This window comes from Crocuta crocuta, unplaced genomic scaffold (genome assembly GCF_008692635.1).
Source record: "Crocuta crocuta isolate KB4526 unplaced genomic scaffold, BGI_CrCroc_1.0 scaffold127, whole genome shotgun sequence".
NCBI lineage: Eukaryota > Metazoa > Chordata > Mammalia > Carnivora > Hyaenidae > Crocuta > Crocuta crocuta.
In genome coordinates this window covers 3,744,019-3,753,644 of record NW_027532008.1, presented here as the reverse complement: position 1 = coordinate 3,753,644, position 9,626 = coordinate 3,744,019, and the positions used below count along the sequence as shown (strand labels likewise).

General features: G+C 48.2%; 1 protein-coding gene across 1 annotated transcript in view; it reads right to left on the bottom strand.

Annotated features, from left to right (window-relative positions):
* PAQR7 (progestin and adipoQ receptor family member 7) overlaps nt 1–4,662 on the bottom strand; it is an 18,166-nt gene extending 13,504 nt beyond the window's left edge. Inside the window, exon 1 of the mRNA XM_077775728.1 lies at nt 4,150–4,662. The gene's annotated coding sequence lies outside the window, so the exon portion shown is untranslated. The remainder of the gene's footprint in view (nt 1–4,149) is intronic.
* Between the last annotated feature and the right edge of the window lie 4,964 nt (nt 4,663–9,626).

The window sequence follows — 9,626 nt, the reverse complement described above, 5'->3', positions numbered from 1 at the left end:
AGAGAGCAGTGCCAAGGTGGAGGGCTTTATCCTGAAGGCAGTGTGGAGACTGGAGTCAGAGATTAGAGAGAGGGATGGAGTGAGGGGGCTTCAAGGACACCAGAGAGGTTGGGGGGTGTCCCCTGGGACTCCATGGCTGGGTGACTGACTCTTGCCCGAGAACCCCTAAGGGACGGGCTGTCAGTAGTAGCAGAACAGAGACCAGTGGTAGACGGAATTAACTGCATTTCCATGGAAGCGGGCCACAGGTGTATGCGGCCTGCAGGCCTGAACCGCGCTGCAGGGGAGAGGCAGCCTTACATCCAGCCCCAGGAGGTCTCTCGCAGGGGCCATGAGGCTTGGCAGAAAGCGGCTGGAGGTGTCCCCGGGGTGTTCTGCGATGGCAGGAGGCATCGTAAGCAGCTGGCCCTCCTCAAGGGATCCGCAGATGAGACCCTGCAGTGACTGTCCCCAGCACGGCAAACACAAGAGCGGCCCGAGCCACACAGTCACAGCCCACCCTAGATTTCAGCTTCAGCAGGAGTGGGCAGTCCCGTGCCCGCTGCCCTCAGCCCTGCGCCAGCAGGCATGCCTCAGCTCTCCAGCCTCTGGGCTCTAGCCCAGCCTGCCATTTTAGGTGCAGACGAGGAGTGCAGGCTTTTAGCACCCCGAGAACAGCACTCGTGGAAGCTGTTGGAGAAAGCTCCAGCCTTCTGCTCAGAAGAAGACAACTCTGGGAGGTATTCTGTCTGCGTCGAGCTTTCTGGAACCCAGGCCCCACGACCAACCGAAAGCAGCAACCTGAAAGACACCCTCCCCATCCCCCTTTGTGCTTTGCCTGCTTCCTACTTCCCTCCCTTCTGCTTTCTGGGGTCACCTCCCAAAGCAACTACTCGCCTCTAAGTCTCTGTCTCAGGCTCTGCTTTAGGGGGAAACCGGACCAGGACTTCCAAGACCGCCCTCCACCCCTAGCAAATAAAAGAGTCAGCTTGAAACATCTGCCAAGCCTGGAGAGTTCAAAACAAACACAGGCTAAGGCAGCCCTTTCCTGGACCCGTAATCTCACTACTCTCCCACGTACCTTCTAGGGCAGCCCTGGGCAGGTCGGAACCTCAGTGAGCAGCAGGGGAGAAGGTGTGGGCTCAAAGGGCAGAAGAACAGAGGAAGCCCACCGCGGACTTTCCTACTCCAGACCACAAGTTGCCAGCACATTCCTACCCCTTGACCTTTCCACTTGATACCCGCTCTGGCTCGAATTCCCTTTGCCCCATATAGGACCGGCATGATTTCTGGGGCCCTGTACAAAATGAAAATGCAAATCTTTGTTCAAAAATTAAGAATTTCAATATGGCGAGAACAGGAAACCAAGCATGGGGACCCTCCTGACCACAAAGTCCTATGCCACTGCATGGGTCACATGGTCGGGAAGCTGGTCCCGGCTCCAAATAGCTGAACTTCTGTCTGCTGCCCCACTGCCTTCGATGTCTGTTTACATGTCACCTTATCTGATGGGGTACCTGGCTGGCTCAGTTGGTAGAATGTGACTCTTGATCTCAGGGTTATAAGTATAAGCCCCGCATTGGGTGTAGAGATTACTTAAAAAATAAAATCTTTTAAAATATAAATAAACAAATAGGGGTGCCTGGGTGGCTCAGTTGGTTGAGTGTCCAGCTTCACTCAGGTCGTGATCTCACGGTTCATGAGTTTGAGCCCCTCATCGGGCTCTGCGCTGATGGTGCTGATGGTGCAGAGCCTGCTTGGGATTCTGTCTCTTTCTCTCTCTGCCCCTCCTCCACTCTCTCTCTCTCTCTCAAAATAAAAAAAATAAATAAATAAACATTTAAAAGCTGCTGTTCCTCCTCACATGCATTTCTTTTTTTTTTTAATGTTTATTTATTTATTTTGAGAGAGACAGAGAGAAAGGAGGGACAGAGAGAGAGAATCTTAAGCAAACTGTGTGCTGACAGCACAGAGTTCAGTTCAGGGCTTGATCGATCATGAGATCATGACCTGAACTGAAATCAAAAGTCGGAGGCTTGCTGACCGAGTCACCCAGTTCCCCTCCTCATGTGCATTTCAAACTAAACAGATGACTTAACCAAAAGTAAGTTAGAAGAATACCAATGGTCATTACAGGAAACTTTCAGTCTCCCCAAACTTACGTTTCTCGAAACTAAACTGGACAGTCATGGCTCTAAAGTTGTCAAAATGTGCGCCTTGATGGCTCAGTTAGCTACTTGGGATCCTCTCTCTCTCCCTCTCTCTCTTCCTCTCTCTCTCTGTCTGTCTCTCTCAAAATGAATAAACGAATAAATAAACATTTTTTAAAATAAAAAACAAAATTGTCAAAACAGCATGGGATGCCTATTTTGATAGGTATTTTGAACCCTCCAAACATTATCAGAAGTCTAAAAGTACCTCTTTGCAAAATACAATTTCTAGGCCAACTGAGGCCAAGAAAGAAACAATAAAAGGGCTCCTGAGGCCTCTCTTCTCTCCTGCCTTCTCTGTCTCAGGCCCCACTGCTGGTGCCACACCCCTGTATTCCCTGTGCACCAGCCCCCTCTCCAGATAAACCTCAGTTTTTTATGTTCCCTGGACAAAGCCCAAATGGAGACACAGAGTTAAAAGAGTTTCCTAAAGTGACAGGGGACATCCATAGCTTTGCTGAAGAATTAAGTTATTCAAACTCACCAGCCTGGTTTCTTTCTGTTTTTCTTTTTTTGAAGATTTTATTTTTTAAGTAATCTCTACCCCCAACGTGGGGCTTGAACTAACAACCCTGAGATCATGAGTTGCACGCCCTATGGACTGAACCAGCCAGGCCCCCCACCAACCTGGTTTCTAATCAGATTTATATCAGACTGTGTGCTTTTTGGTGAGGACCGGGCCAAACACTGGATAAATCTAGCCTGATGCTGGAACGCTCACTGGAAATGTCCACCAAACATTTACAGTAGCTTTTTCTCAGCCCGTTGACTGGAACAAAGTTCACAAAATTCAAGCTTGTACTCAAAAGCTTTGTGAACCTGTTTACAACTACTGTAGTTGACTCCAAATTGTCTTTAAAGAAAATTCTGGTTTTCCTTTAGATGTTGGATCTGCCTGAGGAGCATTTAACTCCATGTTTATTAATGGGTTAAACCAGGACCCTTCTCTAGTTAAAAGGACCCGGATGGAACAGGAAACTATGTCCACTCCAGTTTAATTTGGCCAACTGGCTCGCTTATACCCTGGAAGAGTCATCTAAAAGAAAGACCGCTAAAATTTGGGGCACCTGCGGGTGGCTTAGTCGGTTGAGCGTCCAACTTTGGCTCAGGTCACGATCTCACAGTTCGTGAGTTCAAGCCCCGTGTTGGGCTCTACGCTGACAGCTCAGAGCCTGGATCCTGCTTCAGATGCTGTGTGTGTCTCTCTCTGCCCCTCTCCCATTCGTGCTCTGTCTCTCTGTCTCTCTCTCAAAAATAAATAAACATTAAATGAAAGACCACTAAAATTGTTAATTTTCAACTCTGGCAAATCAAGGCCCCTCCACAAAACCAAAACCCCCCTCACTTCTGCTCTTATTGCAAAGGGCCAGGACCCTGGGGGAAAAGATTGTTACAAACTCAAGCGCTCCAGGTTCCTTCAGCTCCCTAGCCACCTTTCCCGTGCCCTCCCAATTCCCACTGTCGGGGCTCCGAGGAATGGTAGAGGCTCTTCCCAGTCCTTCCTCTTTATCGGCTCAGAGAAGCCACTCTCCGGATTGGGAGTGAATCTCTCTCTGTCCTCACTGACACCACCCTCAGCGCTCACCCCCCTGCTATAAAGCACCTGCCCTGGCGAGCTAATACAGCCCAAGTAGAGGGTCGCTAATAAACCTCAACAGGTGCGGTCTCTGAACCCTTTTGTTTAGGCTCTTTGAGAGTCCCTTTTCCTCCTTAGTTCCTCCTCCCCTGTTCATAGAAGAAGGGGCTAGAAGGGGAAACCCTCAAAGACTTCAAACACCACACCTTGCAACCTGGAGATTTTGTCTATTGGAAAAGACACTTCCAGAAAGACTCTTCAGCCTCTCTGGAAACGCCCCTCTCAGGTGTGGCTAACCAACCCTTGTGCCGCCAGACTCCGGGACTGGAGTCCTGGATTCACATGACACAGGTCAGGAAAGCACCAAACCCTGACAGGACTTACACACCACCTGGTGACGTGAAAGTAAAGATTTCCCGCGATTGGATCAGGCGACATCCGACAGACCGCATTCCCGAGATGTCCAGAAACAGGCCTGTCCGGGTTCACGACTCACAGCAGTCTCTCTCTTTTGCATCTAGACCATTAACTGATTTTGAATTTTCCTCCGGAATTCATGGTTTTCGGATTTTCAGCTTCTCTGTAGTACTAACACATTTAGTTCCAATAGTTCTTGTGAAGTAATGACACCGTTTTAAAATGTCTTTGCGTAGCTGCGGTTCTGCAAAGGGCTCCCCGGCTATTGCTCCGTGTACCTTCCCCAATGCACTCAGCTAATCCTTTCCATGGGCTCTTACGGTATCACTGTTGTGCTTTTGTGGGCGCGTTCAGCGGTTACGTCCAGGGGATATATGTGACTCCGGTTTTGGTCCATAGGGAGAACTCTTCTCCCCTTCGTCGGAATAAGCGTCAATAGATATTTTGAGTTGGCTACTGTCAGATCTAGAATTCTGGTGTAAGATCACACTTTTGATTTCGACTGTCAGGTTACTTTGGATTCTGTACTCGTTGCCTGTCAGACCTTTGTAAGATGATGTACCGCAGTAAGGAGATGATCTCCAATGCTACGTCCTTGATACATACAGACTCTAGGTGTAAAGTCCTGAGACTTCTGCTTCTCCTCCTTCTTACTCAAATGTGACCTTCATGGTTTTCCAATCTGTACAATCTTCCTCTGATGTGAGCCATGACACCCAGGAAAGGTCCTTCCTGGCACTGAGGGACAAAGGCCACTAGATTAGGAAAACCTGACTCTTGATCAGCTATACTTTTGGAGAAAGATCTTGATCAAAAAGGAGAAGCAGGCTCCAAATTCAGCTGAAAACAAACAAACAAACAAACATTAAAAAAAAAAAAAAAGAAAAAGCTTGGAATTTGCAGCCCCTACCTGCTGGGGAGAGAGGTTAGAAATGGAGTTAATAATTGATCAGGCCTCCTGAAACCTCCCTAAAATCCCAGTGGTGTGGGTCTGGGGAGCTTTCAGGTGGCTGAGCACATCCATCTCCATGGGGAAGAAGATCCCGTGCTCTGGACCTTCCCACACTTTGCCCTACATATCTCCCCATCTGTATCCTTCAATAAACTGATAAATGTAAGTGAGTGTTTCCCTGAGTTCTGTGAGCCACTAAGAAATGAATCAAACCCAAGGAGGGACCGGTCGTTGGAACCTCTGATCTATAACCATCTGGTCAGAAGCACAGTGATGACCTGGGTTTGTGAGTGGCATCTGAAGTGGAGGAGGGGCAGTCTTGCAAAGGACCAAGCCCTGAACCTGTGAGATCTGATGGTCTCTCTGGGTAGGTCATGTCAGAATTGAGTTGAATTCTCAATACCCTGCTGGTGTCTGAGAATTTCTTGGTGTTGTCCGGGAAGTCCCCTCACCCCAGACATTGGAATTGAGTCCAGGAACCCAAAAGAGTTGGTGGTGGTAAAGTGGGATTTACTAGAACGTCGCTGGCTCATGCAAACATGTGGTTTGGGAAGAGAAAGATAAAAGGGGGTAGGGGTGGTGAAAACCTTTGATTCCTGGGTGGCCATGGTGTTGCCATGGTACGGAGAGGCTGTGCTATGCTCAGTTACTAGAGCTCAAAGTTGCCAATGGAATTTAGAGATGGATCCAACTCCTTCGGAACTGTCTCACTCGATGATGCATAAGGAAATGCAAACTAATAAGAAAAAGGTAAAATATTCTATCCCTTGGTTATTTGAGCCTCGGCCACCAGCCTCAAACCCAGCCCCCTTTCACCCTCCTACAAGTGAAAAATTACCCAAAGACCACAGAAACAACCTCCTCTGGTCACTAAGTCAGCAAATGTGGCGGGGGGTGGGNCGGGGAACAAAACCACCGAAGTCAGAGCATGCAGTGTGAAGGGATGCCTCGTTTTGTGGATCTGTACCATCAGATTCCCTGAGGAACCTTTACTGAAATGGACTATGAGTGTAACTGACGAGGGGGCAGCGTCTTCGGTCTGAATGCTGAAGGGCGGAAGAGTGTGTTGGGCTAGCGCAGCCCCCTCGGCTCCCTACAGAACAATCACAGACAGCTGCACACGATCCAGACACGCAGGGGGTTATTCCTGAGGGAACAGCCAGCCTGGTGGGCTGCATCCAAGCCACTGTAAGGTCTGTTTACCCTGAGAAGGGGGACTGTCTGTCTTCCCCCATAAATGCCAGCAGAAGACCCCAGACAAAGCAGCTGATCTGCTTCGCATGCAAATTGTTTGGGAATGGCTTATGACCACCCAGATATTTACCCACCCAACACACCCATTACCCGGGTCATGGTGAATGCCATGGTTAAGGGGACTCCTTCCTTCCACGTGGGCACCTCATATGAGTTTAGTGCTGCAAAACCGAAAAACGTTTCATGAAGCCTTATCAGATGTGCTGTCTCAACTTCCGCACATTTGTCTTCTAGATGCTAATCAAAACATTAGATTAATTAGAAGACAAAAAGGGACTGAGGGAAAGTTAAGGGGCTCTTCCCAACAAGATGGAAATTTTTAGAGCTTTGTTAAGAAATAAGGTGAGAACATGGTTTGTGGGTTTAAGCCCCACGTCAGGCTCTGTGCTGACAGCTAGCTCAGAGCCTGGAGTCTGCTTCAGATTCTGTGTCTCCCTCTCTCTCTGACCCTCCCCTGTTTAAGCTGCTTCTCTCTCTTTCTCTCTCTCTCTCAGAAATAAATAAAAAATATTAAAAAAAAAAAAAGAGAGAGAGAGAAAGAAAAGAAATAAGGTGAGAGGCGCCTGGGTGGCTCAGCTGGTTAGGCGTCCAACTTCAGCTCAGGTCATGATTTCACAGTTCGTGAGTTCAAGCCCCACATCAAGCTCTATGATGACAGCTCAGAGCCTGGAGCCTGCTTCAGATTCTGTCTCCCTCTCTCTCTGACCCTCCCCTGTTTACGATGCTTCTCTCTCTCTCTCTCTCTCTCTCAGAAATAAATAAAAAATAAAAAAAAAAAGAAAAGAAAAGAAATAAGGTGAGAGGCGCCTGTGGCTCAGTTGGTTAGGCGTCCGACTTCAGCTCAGGTCATGATTTCACAGTTCGTGAGTTCAAGCCCCACATCAAGCTCTATGATGACAGCTCAGAGCCTGGAGCCTGCTTCAGATTCTGTGTCTCCCTCTCTCTCTGCCTCTCTCTCTCTCTTTCTCAAAAATAAACATTTAAAAAAAGAGAGATCTTTGGGAGGAAATTCTGAAACCCAAACCTTCCATCTAGACACAACCCAGAACCTGTCCTTCCTTGGGATTCTCTCTCTGCCTCTGTCTCTGTTTCTGTCTCTGTCTCAAAATAAACTAATAAACTTGAAAAAAAAAAGGGGGGGGATGTCTGCAGGGGGCTCAGCCCTACGAAAATCACCCTGGGAATTTAAGAGGTACATTGAAGTAGGACATGCCGATGCCCACCAGAACAGCCCCCTTCCAGGTTCAAAAGGTGATTGGAAAAACCAAGTGGATTTTTCAGTTCACTCCCCTGAGGTGGCCATCTGGACCTATGACATGAGTGGGCATGGGGAAGTTGCAGCAGTGCAGAGACGGGCTGAATGGTACATACTCCATTTGCACCCTCCCAGGCCCAAGGTGCCCACCAGAAAAAGACACAGAGATTGTAGGTGGCCATGCGGCAGCCTCCCTGGTGGGAAGGCCCTGGTCATAGCTGGCCCGGGAGACCATGCTGGCCGCCTGGCTTGGTGGGGTTGGTGGAGGTGGGGGGCTATGAACGGTCCTGAGAGGGACGGATGCTTACTGGTCTAGATACAGACGCTGGTAAAGATACAAATGCTCAGAATACAGTAAAAGAACCAGAACAGAAGGGAGTGAGCCTGTTTGGATAGCTGATCATCATTTCTTCAGACCAAGAAACACACTTTACAGAGCATCGTGTCCAACAATAGGCAGAGAGATATTCTCCTCGGAGAACTAGTTTGATAGAGAATTGGAATGGGCCGTTGAAGATTGGTTGTCTAAAAGTGGGGTGGCTTATAGGAAGGGCTGGCTGACACCTTCATGCGTGTGTGCCCCCGCTCACTATGAGAGGGACTCCAGTAGTGTCCCCACTGGATAGATTTCCCTGTTCTTCTGATGGATCTGGGCAAGTGGGGGTGGGAAGGTGCTGACTCTCCCACGTCCCCTCTGCTATTTTCTCCCCCTCTTTGATGCAGTGGTCATGGGACCAGGGCCACGACTATCAGAGCTAGAAGCAGGGATGATCCTTAAGAAAGAAACTAACTGTGCCTTTAATCTCACATCAGAATTCTTAAGGACCTGAATGGGCATGGTGTGCCTTCACCCAACCCGTCATATTGGAGCTCACAGCAAATTCAGCTGTATTGCCTGGTTGTAGTCATGTCATTCTGCTCCTGTGTAACCTTATCCTATGCAAAGAGGATGGACCGAGGGGAGGCACTTGCTAGACTAGTACTGCTGTCTGCGATCTCGGCCAGCACAGTGGCCAAACTTAATGTCCTTTCCAAAGGTGGACAGGTTTGGGTATAAATGCAGTAAAGAAAAATAGGAGCTGAGGGTAAAGGAATGAATAAATGGATTATGGAAAGAGGGAAATACACTGTTGCATTAATACCTGCAAAGAGCTCAGAGCAAGATTCATGATACTGTTTCTTAACTCAATTATACCAGGTGCCTGAAGGGTGAAGCCATATATTGCTAGGACCACTCCTGCTTTTTAACCAGATAAGATGGAATTGGAAGCCTGCAAACCTAAGTGGTCTCACCCTGGGAGACACCGTCATATGAAATGATGATGGACTGGATAAGTGTTAATGACTGAATGGGATTCTAGTAATGTTCCAGTATGTCTTTTAGGCTCTAGCACCCTAAAAGCGCCCAATCCTGTTTTTTGACGTTTATGATTGTTTCGTTCTAAGGAATCTGTGTTTGAAGACCAGGAGGTGGACTGTGATATTGTGATCTATTATAAGAAATATATATATTTGGTCCTCATCTCCATTGCTGGCACAGAGCTCCTGAAACCCTTGTAAATCCAAAGCAGTGAGAACACTGAGAGCATCTTTATTCTGACATCTGTCTTTGACCTCATCTCTGACACAGGGCTCCTAAGCCCTTGTAAATTCTTAAGTGGTAAAATCACTAGAAGCATCTTTTGTTCTATGGAGGGGACCCTGGGCGGGCTCCTGGATGGCTCCTGGTCACCAGAAAGCCAAATTGTGATTATAAGGTTAGAATTTCCAGATCCACCCTCCATCCCCCAGAGAGAGGAAAGGAGCCAGAAATGGAGTGAGTAATTGATCTGGCCCACATGTAGCCTCCGTAAAATCCTGATAGGATGGGGTTCAGAGAACTTCCAAGTGGTGACACACCCACAATTCCACAGGAGCAGAAGCTCGCGCACTCTGGACCCTCCTAGACCTCGCCCTATGTGTCTCTTCAGCTGGGTGTTCATC